This window comes from Apis cerana, linkage group LG13, assembly GCF_029169275.1.
Source record: "Apis cerana isolate GH-2021 linkage group LG13, AcerK_1.0, whole genome shotgun sequence".
Lineage (NCBI taxonomy): Eukaryota > Metazoa > Arthropoda > Insecta > Hymenoptera > Apidae > Apis > Apis cerana.
This window is the reverse complement of record NC_083864.1, coordinates 10,055,855-10,071,413: the sequence shown is the minus strand read 5'-3', so window position 1 is coordinate 10,071,413 and position 15,559 is coordinate 10,055,855. Positions and strand designations below refer to the sequence as shown.

At 38.2% G+C, this 15,559-nt stretch overlaps 1 protein-coding gene and 1 long non-coding RNA gene across 2 annotated transcripts in view; one reads left to right on the top strand and one right to left on the bottom strand.

Annotated features, from left to right (window-relative positions):
* LOC108003971 (paired mesoderm homeobox protein 2B) overlaps positions 1–9,197 on the bottom strand; it is a 44,692-nt gene extending 35,495 nt beyond the window's left edge. The window contains exon 1 of the mRNA XM_062083516.1: positions 7,935–9,197. The gene's annotated coding sequence lies outside the window, so the exon portion shown is untranslated. The remainder of the gene's footprint in view (positions 1–7,934) is intronic.
* LOC133667145 (uncharacterized) overlaps positions 1–14,342 on the top strand; it is a 61,902-nt gene extending 47,560 nt beyond the window's left edge. Inside the window, exon 3 of the long non-coding RNA XR_009832317.1 lies at positions 14,230–14,342. This is a non-coding gene — a long non-coding RNA (uncharacterized LOC133667145). The remainder of the gene's footprint in view (positions 1–14,229) is intronic.
* The last annotated feature ends 1,217 nt before the right edge of the window (positions 14,343–15,559 follow it).

Genomic DNA, 15,559 nt, shown 5'->3' with positions numbered 1-15,559 from the left:
AATCCTTTCACAACGATCGACGCCAGAATGAGTGTTGTACGAGATAGAGAATCAACGACGAAACCAATAAGCGGTTTTTAATCGTATCGTACTTATATACACGTCAGTGTTTGCTATCTGGCAGCTATATTTTTATCCAATTTTCCTTCGTTCGTTCCGCGAACATTGCACAAGTACCCGTAATACAATGTTACGCCCGTATTGAATTAAATATCGCGAACGGAGACACCAATGAACCAATGCGAAATTAAATTAAATTTAAGTTACTTAAGCGCAATTTAGAGCGAGCTATCTGCTTTGCTTCAAGCACATTAAACGCATCAGCCTCTCTAAGCACCGTCGTTCAATTGTCCGCCATATTGGTATCGTTCTATTCCTCCTTTCCCCTGCCCCCTCTCCCCCTCACTCCTCCCCTATCTCTTTCTCTCCTTCATATATTTCCCCTTTTTGTTTCCCAATTTTTTCCACGATATGGCGTCTTATTTTTTTTTTGTCATCTAATTATTCTGGTTATTCATAATTGAGATTATCTATTATTGTTATTATTGTCTCTGTTATTATAAAGAAATTATTGTTCCTTCGTTTCTCTTTCTTTCTTTCTTTCTTTTTTTGTACAGATCTTTGTGTGTGTGTGTGTGTGTGTGTGTAAATGTCCATTTTTTTCGACGAACGCTCGGAATTTTTCGAAACGACTGCGTCGGAAAGTGCTCGCACAAACAAATCGATCAATTTGAAATTAAATCAGGGAGAGCTCGTTGCGCTCTCCGCGAGTGCTTCTGTCAACAGCAACGCCGTCGATTTATTTAAATTCGATTTAAATCCCGGCGAGCTGTGTACTCTTCGCCCGAAAATAATTAAACACCGGTCCCTGCGGCGGTTTATTTTTTATTTCCTTTTTTTTACCCCCCACCTTTTTTTTGTTTTTGCCTCTCTTTCCTTTTTTTCTGTTTTGTCCCTCGTTTTATCGCAGGTATTTCATTCGATAAAATGAAAATTCACTTTTGAATAGAACAGAAAAGTTGGAATAACGGAAGATTATTAAAAAAAAAAAAATTTTGAGGCGAAGATAAAAAAGATAAAAATTTTAAATCGAATGTAAACGAGAATATACGTGAATCGAAATTTTCTAAACGTTCCAAACCGATGTCGACTCTTTCTTTATATCGCGATATAATCTCCCTACGCGCCAATTTCGAATAGAGACGTCTATCTGAAAGAGTCGCAACGCTTCCACTCAACGGTATTAATTAAGCCGAACTCGTATTAATTCGTCCGGATATGAAGTTAATCGTTCATTGCATTCGTATCGACTGTGATCGCGTTAGTTTCAAGCGTTGCTTACATAATTTGCCAGCAGATTGCTATTTAACCGCGTTACTTTTAATCGACATCGCCTTCAAAGGAAGCTTCACGGTACTTTCCCATCGGTTCATCGATAATTGCAATTCGATCGATCCTCCTCTTTTTTCCCCCCTTCCTTCCATATTATCTTTTTATTCTCATCTCCCTCTTCCCTCGTTATACGCCTCGTTTAAAATATTAACGTTTGATGCAATTTTGCAACGGCTATTACTCGAACGAAATCTTATGAATATATAAAATTTCTACGTATTTATCTTTTATTAAAATAATTTACCCGAAAAAGAAAGAAAAGAAAGAACGGAAATGGTTCTGTTTCCTAAACATTAATTCGTGTAAATAAACGAATGTGCATAAAATTTGGATTACATTTCGAATATGATGATGAGGATGTAAATTATATCCGATTCCACAGAAATATATCAATATATTCGTGGAATATTTTTGGATTTTGAACATGAGCAAGCATAAAAATCGATGTATGTAAAAATGTTGGTTATATGGAGCGATTTAAGCGAGATGATGAAGTGAGACGGAGATAGAATGGCACAGTGCGCCGCACAGTGGTAGCGGAGGTGAAGCTTTCTACCTCCATCTCGTTTCTTCTAATCCAAATTTCGATCCCTTATAATTTAATAAGTAAGCTTGAAGCGAATGTTTTTTGTACACCAACTTTCGTTATTTGTTTCGATCTGACATCTGAATCTGACTGTACAAAAATATTTCGATCGAATATATTATATAACGTATAACAAAGAGAAATTGGCAATATTTCTCTAATAATTATCGACATTTTAAACGTGTTTTTTCGCGCGTTTATTGTAGCATCGAGTCTTTTTTATTCGTTACTCTTTAGATCTTTCGACAGTGTGTGATTTTTGGCACTTTTTTTTTTTTTTTTTTTTTGACAGTTTTGCTTTGAGATATTAATTCGAATAATTTCTTTACGCCATTGTAGTAGTTTTCAGTGTGAATATTTCGAGTTTGTGAATATTTATGGGAATAACTAATTCGTTTCATCGTAACTAGTTTTTCGCAACTGATGACAAAGTGAATTGAAAATGAGTTACTTGGAAAATATTTTTTAAATATACACACGTTTTAAACGAAGTTGAAACAAGTTCACAGTTACCAATGAAGATCGTTTAAGGATTTTATTGATATTTTATGACGCTTAGTCATTGCGGTGTTGAGTCGACAGAATAAATTTAAACGATTCTAGAAAATAATGTTACACGATCGGGATTCATTTTTATCAGAAGATTGCTAAATTCATTTTCCTCTTCTTCCCGAATATTAATCGACGTTAACAACGTTAAATGAAACACGCATACAATTTTAAATAAAATATACGATATTAATTTTGTCAAGAAAAAGAAAAAAAAACATTTTCAACCATCTTATATATTAATCTTTTTTCTTTTCTTTTTTTTTTAATATCAATTAAATCTCAATTTCGATTTCTGTCCATCTTGAGTCGTTTCATATTGCTCGACAAGTTGATAAATAAAAGAAAAAAGGAAAGAAAAAAAAATCGTATTACCTCGCCACTCGATCCTTAATAGGTTAATAACATTAGTCCAATTGTAGAAGATGGCCCAGTTATCATATATAGAAAGGTGAATCGCACACGAGACGAGATTTCACGACCTCGCGAGTGTCCTCATCCTCCGGTTATGTAGGCATACATACGCGTCTAGAGGAAGTCACCACACCGTGCACGGCGTAGAATAAACGGTCAGTGACGCGCGGTAATGGCCGACATCCTAATCCTGGCCCCCTACAGCTTAATGCCATACACTCCGCAATGATAATGCTGCATGTGCTTTTTGTCATTACCAGTCGCCATTCTACCCCGTAATGAGCACCGCCGCGACAACTCCTTCGATAGGAGGATCCGTTGTGTTATCGCGACCTTAGTCGTAACACGAGTCCTCCAACCATTTCCGGTCCCCTCAGAAACGATAATATAACGTAACCGTTGCGTGGAATTTTTAAACTCTCTCTCTCTCTCTCTAGATTCTCCATATATACACCGTTGCAATTGAAATTTCTGTTGACCGATTTTAATCTCTTCCTTTTTTCTTTTCCTTTTTCGAGGGATGAACAGAGCAGATTTCTGTTATTCTGTCGATGGAATTATATCTTACCGATCCATTTCCAGGATTGCAAAGTGAAGATCCAAGAAATGATAAAAGCGTCATCGGTTCGTCAAGTCGATTCAAATTCTTTGTTACTTTTAACGCGTTAAAGGGGAGAGTTGGTATTTATTGGGTGTTGCAGAGCAGGAAATTAGAAAAAAGGTAGATCGGGAGATAGTGATTTACAGCAGAGGATGAAGGTAACGAGGACGGAAAAAACGTGCGGGTATATTCGATCACGAAGCAAGCGTGATCGTAGCAAAAGACATGACGTCACAGGTCTTGACCCCCCATTTATACGTATATAGCGGCGTTCTGAGGCATCATCTGCGGGCCCAAGACGTGGAGCGACGAGGAGGATGCGGAGGAGGGGGGGTGGCCCGCAGCTGCCGCCCTGGCTGCCAACACAATAATATCTAATTAATTTATTAATGAGGTTAAGTTGGCAGGATTGGACGGCAGACGCAGCGCGAGCCGCCGCGCCGGTTCGGCCTGCGTTGGCCCGTTTTACTGCAACGTCTTTCCCCTCCTTTTCTCTCTCTTCCTTTCCATGCTTCTCTTCTCGTCGCGAGAATGAATTAAGCTTAATCAGAGCGAAAGTGTTGGGCGCGCGTGCTGGCAGGGCCGCACTGGCCCTTTCAAACTATTGTGGATAGTAAAATTAAAAAGAAAAACCTTTTCGTCAGTTGATTTTCAACGAAGAATCGCTTTGTTTATAGTAAAAATTGTCAGTCGTGAAAAATTCGTGAATCTTTATTTGCCTGTGCTGTGATTACGCGTGAAAGTCTCGTATCTTTTCGAGTAACTCTCTCTTTTCGAGAAAAAGATACAAATTATGTATCGAGACATTTATATTAAAATATTCGTTATTATTTATTTAGAAGAGGATCAAAAGTAGAAAGAATTTAAATTCAAGGATCGGATAACCTTGCGATTGGGAGGGGAAAAAAAAAAGAAAAAAAAAAAGAAAGAAATTATTTGATACTTTGAATTGAATTTTTATTAAATCGCGTGACCTATAAAAGAAGAGACGAAAGTAACTTCATTCGAGTAACTTCTGACATAAAATGTCAATTCGTTTTAATTCGCTACGACGTTAGGATTTTAATCTGTTAAACAACAGGACAATTGTTTAATCGATTTCAACGCCGTACTTAATTTTCTTGAATATTCTATTTAACGAATAGAGCCACAATTTATATTTATACCGACTGTCAACTTGAGTCTGCATGTCAATTAAATCCATCAATTACACTGTACCATTTAACCCGTCCCTATTATAATGTTTTGTTGACAATAACTTTAATATGTTATATTATAACATTGAAGTTAATCTTTAGCATCGACACCTTTCACCAATCCTTCCAATTAATAATGATTCCCCGAAAAAATTGAAATTTAATATTATTTAATTATCTGTAAGAAAAACTTACTCCTCCTACTATCTGTACACAATTATGCACCATCACATGTGACGTGGTGTATAGGTATGGGATTACAGGCAAAACTTTATTATCCGTTAAATGGCGGAAAAGATGAAAGGAAACTTGGGGAACAATATTACGCAATATGTTGTTGGTAAGTTGAAACAACTGATAAGAAATAGTTTCGAATAGATTCGTCATCTTTCTCGACATTAATGACGCGATCATTAACGGAGACGCATAAAATGTCACATAAACTCGTTAGTTGACCGAGTAACAACTAATGAAACGAGTAATCCAATAACAGTCTTGGTGATAAAATTTTCCACGAAAATAATCGTAATACATCGTTTCGATTCTCAAAAAAAGAACTAAATAAAATAATTATTCTATTAACTTCCCAATAAAAATAAATATTCCAAAGATAAAATAAAATCAACCGAGATCGATCTTTAGAGAAACGTTTATTACGCGATTTATTGTAAGAGGCCGAGGCAATGAGAGTAAGAGTAGGAGAAAAAGAAGGACAGAAGAATCGGAAATATTGTTGGAAAAGCGAGAAAAAGAATCATTCGGTAAAAATCATATCGCGTTAAGTTCAGACCGGGCTCTTCAGCGGAAGCTTTAGCAGCAGACAGCTCGCAGTCCCCGGAGGGATTCACTGACGAAAACGAGCACGGACAGCCGCCCTTATACCCATCATCGTCAACCTCTTTCCGCGGCTCGTTCGACTTCTTCTCCTCGCGAAAAATCCCCTCAACGGGATGGCCGGTTATTACGTGACCATAAAGAGGCAGCCGTTTCCCATGGCTGCTACCTTATGTGCGGCGCACTGGCGCCCTCTAGCCAGAGGAATTCCGGAAGTGGAGGAATTGGCGGGGAGGAAAATTGATCGAGATGGATCGGTTGTTTTAAATTCTTCTTTTTTTTTTATATATTCGAATAATTTGCAGTCTGATTAATTTATATTGATCGTGAAATAATGAAATATCCGTAGATAATATCTGCATTGTCCGTTCTTTCTATTTCATCCATCAAGAAACGATTGTTGAGAATTAAGTATCGTTTTTACTTAATGATAGCTTTTTATTGCTAGATTTAATTTAATTGCTTCTATGATAGATTTTAAATATTCTTCTTATATTGGAGGGAAATTGGTGAGGTTCAGGTATTAATATTACAATGAAAAGGTTGATGCATCGAAGAACGAGTTACACGAACGATTGATCAAATATGTTGTATACACGATAAATGGCGGTAAATTTAAATATCGTGACGCGTTCATTCGAGGACTGATTTGCTTGGAAAATTGAATTTGAGCGAACAATTACACTTGATTCTAGCTATTTTCGTGGAGCTCTGTTTGGAAACACGTGAGAATAAAATTCAAATAGAAAAAAAGGAAATTATTTAAACCCTTAGGGTAGGATTTTCGAGTACAAAAGAGAAATAATAATAATAATACTTTCATCTATCAAAGAAAATAATATATTGAGTTAAAAATTCTTCGTGCGATTAAATTTACTGTAATAATATTGGTATTAAAAGGATATCGTATAAATAGTTATTAAACGAGTGATAGAAATATAATATGGTTTAATTGAAATGTGTTTAAAATAGTTAAATCAATATTCAAAGATTCAAAGCATTGAGGTTTTCCAGGATTGAGGTTTCAAAATTTCCAAATATTAGAGATAAACATTTTCGTTGCGTTTTCATCAATAATATCAATGATTTAATACGTTTTCAATAAATTGAATGGCGAAATGTGTGTTGACAAGTAATAAACGCGAGGAAAGTGTAAAAATTTTAAAAAATCACTCCGTATATTTGCTAAGGAAATATACGGAGAAAATATTTTAAAATATTGATTTCGTAAAAATCTATCAAATAAATTTATTATATGTATGATTAAAATTATTAAAATGTACACAATTTAACATTGAAAATTAAAAAAAATAATTATCGTATTAATTTTTGTTAAATATTATTCACCTATTCGTCAAATTAATTAATTATTCATTTGTATACAATATCACTCGAACGAAATAAAATCGTTTGAGATTTTAACATCAAGATTGGGATCCGTCGGATCCGCCATAATCCTAGACTGCATAGATAGTTAATTCTTTTACTTATAATATACGTATTTCACAAAATTATAGAATATAGATATTTTACCGAAATTCATCAATTCTTTTTTTATCACAATGCCAGATACAGGAACATAAACAATTCTGCTGCAAATATTACACGTTGTAATAACGCACGGAATGCGTATAGTATACGAAAATGTGCAAAATATTTAAAAAAAAAAAGAACCTTTTATTTAAATATTCTTTTTTTATTATTATTACTACTATTATTACACTCAGAAAAATAAGAATTTAACGTAAATATATTTAATTGCACGAATATATACAATACAGTGATGATAACAAAGTTATGGAAATTGCACTTAATATCAGAGGATTGTAATTTACAAGTATCTACATCAAAGTGCATAGAGATTGTATAGCATTAACAATTCCTATCATTACAATTGTACCGAAACGATTGAAACACTTGATTCTTTCGAATATTATCCAATTTTCTCAAGCAGCCCATCAAGCATAATTGAAAATATAACCAAATGCCATTATACGGGTTCAAACTGGTATATTAGAGCTTGGATCAAACCAGTTACGCTTAAAAGAATTTGTGAATTAATTTCCTCGCTCAAGTAGTACAAAATTAATCGATAAAAATTCGTTTAAATTAATCCCGATCAATTTGAAAAGATTGTAAATATCCCTCGCAGCTAAAATTCTTTTTTCTTCCTCCAATTTTGCCTAACAATAGTACGAAGTATAATTATTGTACGCACGCTAAAAATCGTGTGAAAGACTTATTTAACGATTGAAACAAAAAATGCAATTTTTTTCGAGAATCTTTTTCACGAAAAGACGTGTTTGGAAAGCCAAGGAATCGTGAAAAATCAGAGGATTGAAAAGTGAGGAATATCGCTCACCTTGACCAAAGGTGGACTATGCGTGGGTGGATGGTAGTGTCCCGAAGAAGGGCTCGCGGGCGGCCCCGCGCCCCCGGGCGAAATGGTACCGCCTCCGGGGGTGAGAATCCTGGACTCGTGGCTGAACAACACTTTCTCGATTTCCTCCGCACTCTCGCGGATCACCTTCGACCCCCTGAACCTTTCTCCTCCCGCGAGATCGCAAGATCCACGATCTGAAACGTGGATCCTCTCCTCCCTCCTTGTCAAACTTCGTTTACGGTTGTTCCTCCTCGATCACTGAACACAACAAAGATCTTTACTCTATGCCTTTACCCTCCTTTGCAACACTTGCACCAGCTTTTTTTCCCTCCTCTTCTGAATCGATCATTCAATAGTCACACTTTGAAAACATCAGGCTTTCTACAGTTTGCCTTTCGCCGTTTTGCTTTGGATTTGGAAACACTGGCGAATTGTGTTTCGTTTTTGATTAGCACACCGTTTCCTTTCTAATAGTCATTGTAAATTTTCGTGAGAAATGTCAAGAACGTTTCGTCCAAGATTTGATTGACGGGATTCTTCAACCTGTCCTTGAGGCAAGTACTCATAACAGACAGTTTATAAGGGGATTGTTAAAAGAAGATTCCCCTTTTTTCGTGATTTACGTTCAATCAACGTAAACGTAAAAGGCAAGGATCCATTATCACCGGTGTTACTCTTCCTTCGTGAATTCTTCTCTACCCAAACCTATCGATACTTGTTCAAACATGTTCAAATCACTTCCAAATCTAAAAAAAAAAACCCTCGATCGTTCACATGACGAATTCCAATTACCCAGCCTCCTTTATATAGATAAAACTCCACAACGATCAAATCTTCCGAACACCTCAAACAACTTTCATCACAAACTTCTCCAAATTGTCAACTCCTTATTACAGATAGATCCTTCGTATTGTATGACACGTCGAATTCAAACACGTCAACTCTTCAACACCTCGAATGCTCTCCGTGTTTTTCCAGACTTCCCCTCGAATCCTCGAATCCTGCTTCGACACTATCCCTTAATTCCCCTTATCCGGTTTCTCCAGCCAGATCCAGTCCAAGCACTGCGCTGGTCGATCCGGCACCAGCTATGATCCACGAGAGGAGACCGAGTTGACCGAAAAAGCGGAGTGGTCGCGTACGAAGAGGATCCCAGAGCTGGATTGTGTGTCGTTCACGGTGTCGCCTCGACGTCCAGGCAGCGAAAGCGTGTTCGATAGGCGGAACCACGCAGGCGTCGAGCGGTTCTCGAGGCGTGGTCTGCGATTCCTCGTCTCTGTTCGACCATCCGGCCTGTTCTCGTCTTGGCCGCTTGTCTACGCGGGGGTGGCGGATTCACCACGTGGTTTTATTGGCCAAATAACGCGTACGACAAACATCCCTACCGTAGGCAACCCGGAGTGTCTCCCCCTGTGTTGTAACTCACCCTACGCGCGTAGCCACTTTGGAGCAGAGGGAGAGAGAGAGAGAGAGAAGAGGGGAGAGAGGAGAGGCGATAGTCGTCATGGTGTAAATCGTGTTTACCCCCTCGTCCATAGTGATTCTCTCGTGTGTATCAGACGCGCTCCACCTCGACCCTTACTCAGAACTCGCGTGCTTGTCTCTTTTCAACTGTCGGGGGGCAGGGTGAGACAGCCTCGTTCCGGAGGGAGGACGAAAACACACCGACGTTCATCCTCCTTCAGGCCTCTCCTCGTTTCTTGGACGATGTTCCTTGGCTTCAGTCCGCGCTGCTGGACTTTCGGACATCTCGCGACATAAGGACAAGAAGGTTGCCTGTTACGTGTGTATGTGTGTTTGTGTGTGTGTGTATACGGCTCTGAACAACGTTTGCCTCTTTGGGGTTGGACAAGGTTCCGCTTGGACGTTTTTTCGAAGTTTGTTATTTTTTTGTTTTGTTTTGTTTTTGTGTTTGGAATGAGAGAAGAAAGAGAGTTTTTTTTTTAATTGGTTTTTTTCTTTGGTAGAAAGAGAGGAGAGAAGCGTTAGTTTGATTCTGTTTGATTTCGTTTGATTAGGTTCGATTTATTCCAACGAGATAAAGAAAAACGTAATCTTCTAAAATGATCGATTGTTCTTCAACTTTTTCATTTTTAATTTTTCAATAAATCGTTTTTGAATCGGAGTTTTTTTGGAAGAAAGTGGCTCGTTGGAGTGTTAGTTTGGTTCTGTTTGATTTCGTTTGATTAGGTTTGATTTATTCCAACGAGATAAAGAAAAACGTAGTCTTCTAAAATGATCGATTGTTCTTCAACTTTTTCATTTTTAATTTTTCATTTTTCAATAAATCGTTTTTGAATCGGAGTTTCTTTGGAAGAAAGTGGCTCGTTGGAGCGTTAGTTTGGTTCTGTTTGATTTCGTTTGATTAGGTTTGATTTATTCCAACGAGATAAAAAATGTAACTCATCTTCTATAAAATGTAATATGGTAAAATAATCGATTGTGCTTCAACTTTTTCACTTTCGATTCTTTATTTTTCAATAAATCGTCAGTGTGTACCAAAAACCCGAATTCTTCAAAATTGAAAATAATATCGAGTATTCTCCTCTCAAAGAACGAAAAACTGATCGTAAATCAAGCTTGAACCGAGTCGAAGAAGACGAAGGTGAATAGAAGTTGCCGCGACAGAGGAGAAGAAAGGGAAGTCTATAAAATCTGATACAAGGAATCGAACGGTCTCGATTTTTCTGCAATTTTCCCCAATCTTGATCGGCTCCAATTTCATCCCCTATCGAATCGCACTTCGCCGGGTATCCAAGATCCGTAGATCCGCCGGCAGAAGCGATTCGAAACTTGCACGATGACGAGGTTTCGAGTCAAATGGTAACATCGGAGCACGCGCTTATCCGTGTCCATATATTCTCTTTCCATTTGATTCTTCCGACCCTTCGGGGATAGATTTTTGATGCTCGAAAGCTCATAGGATAAAAAAGGAAAGACGACATCGACGTAAACGCGAGACACTGAGGATAGAGCGGAAAAGAAAACGAATGGAAAAGAGAGAAGAAAGAGGAAAATTCTCGAGTAAAATCGATGCATAGGGATCGATTATAAATAGAAAGAAAAAAAGAGAAAGAGAGATGGAGAAAAGGAAGAGAAGAGGGGTATGAAATTTTTATACTTGAGAGAAAATTCTAGAAAAGATATCGAGATAAATGGAATATAATATCGGATGTGTAAAATGGCTATAGACGGAAAACAAAAGTAAATAATCAGAGTAGACGAGAAGGGAAACGAGGATGGAAGCAATCAAAGAACACAGAAGGGCGGAATTCGGGTGGAGAGAGGAAACAGGGATAGAAAGAGCTGGAGACCGAGTTAGGAGAATAATCGCGTTTCGTGGTGACTAGATTACACCACTCCATGCTTGCGAACTACACACCACGTATAGAACACCTATATACCGCGTATATAACTAGTCGAGAATTTCACCCCCTGTCCACCCTCTGTGATACCGGCCTCTACTACTCGAAATATCCAGTTATCTATTCCCAATTTTTCCTCCCCGTTTACAGGGAGGATGATTTTCTTCCACGTAGGAAGGAAATAGGAATTTTCCAATCATTTCGCTTTGCCCAGTTTCAAATGAACAATAAAATTGAAATTAAAAAAATAAAACAAAGAAATAACGTAGCAAAGTAGGAAAAATTTGCTTCCTTAACTTATCCTCATAAAACTCATAAAACTCACCATCATTCAACTAAAATTTCACGAAAAGCTCTATCTCTGTCAAAGAAGAAATAAAAACCAATCCAAACAAAACCTTAACCAACATCCTCATTCACACAAGATTTAGCCCCACGAATTCTCCTCCATCGGAACTTAGCTTCCATATCCATATCCACCAATCTCACCCTCCAACCCCATCAACCCCCGTCAACTGCCCATCACCTCAGCCACCCCCTTTCTTTCCCTTCCCTTCCCTTCCCTTCTCTTCGAGTCCAGCCAGAATTCCAGCAGCGTCGTCGAGCGGAGGTTGTTTAATAAAATAACCTCGTTACGCCGCAGCCGATGGGCGGCGGGGGGGTGTTCCGAGGTGGTTGTTGGAGCATCCGTCGGAGTGTAAAAGACTGAGACTCTCGAACGAGGCGAGGCCTTTGGAGGAGGAGGAGGAGGAGGAGGAGGAGGTGGGAGAGATGGCTAATGTAGGAGCGGGGTGGCTGGCTGGTTGGTGGAGCTCGCCTTCGTAGGAGACGAGCACGAGATGGACGTAGTTTTCGAGGGAAGGTTGGGGGGAGGGGTTGCTGCGGATCCAACTGCGGAGAGAGCGAGACGAACGCGGGGGGAGGGGGAGGGGGTACTAATACATAAAGTAGCTTAAAGTAGAAAATTGTGGAAGCGTCGTGATGCCTGGTGATTGCGTTACCTCCGGGGCTTTGATTTAAAATGCAACGAGGGGCCAACCAGCCGGCGGGGGTGGGGGTGTCGGAGAAAACGGGAGGGGTTGGAAGGATGGATCCTGCCTGGGAGCCATGTTCCTCCTGCGGGAACGTCAGCCAGCCTTCGCTGTGGATGGTTGTGTGCCGGTGGTTGGCCAAGGGGTTGGCGGGGGGTTGAAAGAGAGCGAAGAAGGGCAAAAGGCGGCGGTGTGGTGGTAGTAGGCGATCTATCTAGCTACCACCGGTGGTAGCGCTACGGGTTGATGGTGGTGGTGGTGGTGGTGGTGATGCTGGAAGCCGCTGCTCGGCTCTGTGTCTGTGGAAAGATGGGAAAGAGGGTGGAAAAGGGTGGAAAATTCTTTTCCACGAACGCGCCGGATCGACTTCGGCTGCTTTGTTGCTCGTTATTTTTATTTTTCACTTACCAGCCTCCCTCCCCCTCCCCCCCACCCCTTCGTCTTCGGCTTCGGCTTCGGCTCGAGCGCAATAATCCCTTCTATTGGGTCAACCTTTTTACCCATCCACTTCTGCGCGGAATTTCTTTGTCCCCGTGGTTCGTTCGCCGACACCGAGATCGCGAGAATTTCTTCCGCTCTCTTTTCTTCTTCTTTCTTTCTTTCTTTTTTTTGAGCTCAAAAGGTTCGATTCGAATCCCTCGATTATCTGTCGATACTCGTTTTAATTGTAAATCTGTGACGTGGCAGGGTCAGGAAGGTCCTCGTTTCAAACGCGAAGATCGCTATTAAAGTCAAGTTGTCGGCAAGTAGACAGTGTCTTTTTAATAAATTGCCCTCGTGAAATGCGATTAGGCGTAAACGCGATGTTTTGAGGGTGAAAAGCCACGTAGGGTCGGTTCTGAGTGACGGCGGACAGACAGGTCGAGACTTAAGGTTCCCGCCACTGGTGCAGGGGTAAATTCGAGGGGGGAGAAGGAGGAAGGGGAGCGACAGATGATTTAGCGCGGTGTTTCTCGTGTCACTGTATCAAACACCCGAGAAAGTTGACAGCTTGAAAGGGAGCTCGATATTCCATCGATTCTTTTTCCCTTCTTTCTTTCTTTCTTTCTTTCTTTCTTCGATTCTTTTTTCGAATTGATTTGTATACGTAGGATTCAGAATTTTTTTTTTAAACACTCGACGCATTTCAATATCGTAAAAATATTTGCAAAGGGTCGATCGAAGTCACAGGAAAGATTGGCAATTTCGAAATCGGGATATACCTTCCCTTCGAATCCTTTCGTTTCAACGCAGGATTCGCGAAGGGAAGCTCAAAGGGTGGATGGACGATCGGTGTCGAATTTGATGAATCCAGTTTGTTAGACTAAGATGCGGCTAAGATGCGCTAAGGCGTTGGAGAAAAATGAGCGGAGCGGAGGATGGATCCTTTACCGAAAGAATTCGAGTGTCAATCCATATCTCTTTCTCCTCTGATCCCTTCATCCTCGGGGACTTGGACACGGAGGGAAGAGGATCAACGATGCCGTGATGGTGTTCGAAGGGCGCATGAAACGAGGGGTGTGAGAGGGGTGGAATTAAAGAAATAGCACGAAGAATGTTGGCATGAGATGTTTTTGACGCGGATTGACGTCTTGAGATGCGTAAAATGTGCGGGGAAATTGTTTTTATGAATTATAGCACACGTGTTTTTCACTGGTTTTCAACCACTTAATTGATATTTTCGGTTTAAGAGACGGTTTAGATTATTTGATTTTGAAGTATTCTGTAATTTTTATATATAATATGTATTTATTTTTTGTTAAGTTTAGTACGTTTTAATTTTTATCTAAAAATAATATTAATTATTGTTGATTTATCGTGTCATTTTTGAACAATTAATATTTAAAAATAACGTTTAATTTCAACTATTGATTCATACTTTACTTTTTATTGTTTTAGTTGCAGAAAGATGGAAAGAGAAAATTGAGCATAATATGAGATGAAGGAATTGATAAGGTAAGTGGAAATTTAACAGAAAAATTGAAAAAAAAAATACATAAGAGACGTAAACTGTCTTTTTCTGACGCGGATTGACGTCTGAGAGTCGTAAAGGTAGGATAAACTTGGGAGCATTACTCTCAGAATAAAATTGAGAAGAGTGAAATCTCTTGATAGAAATTGTACGTGAATCAAGAGCTACTTCTTAAGATATGGATAATATTATGGATTAAACATTCAATTTGCCAAATTAAATTTTATAATAATTTAATTTTATAATATTTTATAACGATTGAATTTCACTCTTTGCATTTTAGTTACAAATTTGTAATATTATGCTCATATTCATTATGTTGATTTTCATTCCATTTATACTACATTTAAACATTTTCCAATTTTAGTGGAATCTTATAAATTAATTTTGAGATTCCATTAAACTTTAACATGTTTCAAATATAATGAATTATTAATCCTTTAACATTCGATATTATTAAATACTCTTTGTTAGATGTAAAATTAGTTTTAAATATTATTATTTTAGAAAAGAATATACATTTCTATTATTAATAATTAACAAAAAAAAAATAATATATTCGACAAAATTTTTAAGAGCAAAAGTTTTAAAGAGCTAAAGCATTCCTTCTTTTCTTTTTTTCCTTTCTTTTAAAAAATAAGATTAATAAAATTGAGCACTGATAATTACACATTAACGAATATCGATAATTATTAATATAAAATAAAATAAAGTAAGTCTGTGCGAATGTAAAAAAAGATCAAAATGATATAAAACAACAAGCATAATAAGCATTAAAATATCAGAAACAATGGAATGGAAATATTTTACGAATATCTTCACAGAACGAATTGTCACACAACTAAGGAGGACGACACTAATCTTAGTTATCCTAGTTGAGCTTTCCAAGACGTTTCGGTGGTTAGCGAAGACGAGGCGAGCCAAGATTAAACATAATACGCGATGGCTTCATTCCGAAAATGAAACTGCGCCATCCTCTAGCGACGATTGAATTATTTCCAGGATGACGGCGATAGGCCTTAAGAGCTTTTCTACTATGAAACCACGTAATTTCAGTACATTGCATTGTTAACGCCTTTATAACTAAAAGGTCTATAAATGGTCATTCAACCGTTAAACTGTTCATCAAAAATTTATACGAAATTAATAATTTCTCCTATTTTGTATCATCTAATTTCGTTTTCCTAAAATAATCGTTGCTTAAAAACAGGAAACAAAAATGAATCGAATATAACTGCTGTATCGACTTATGATAAC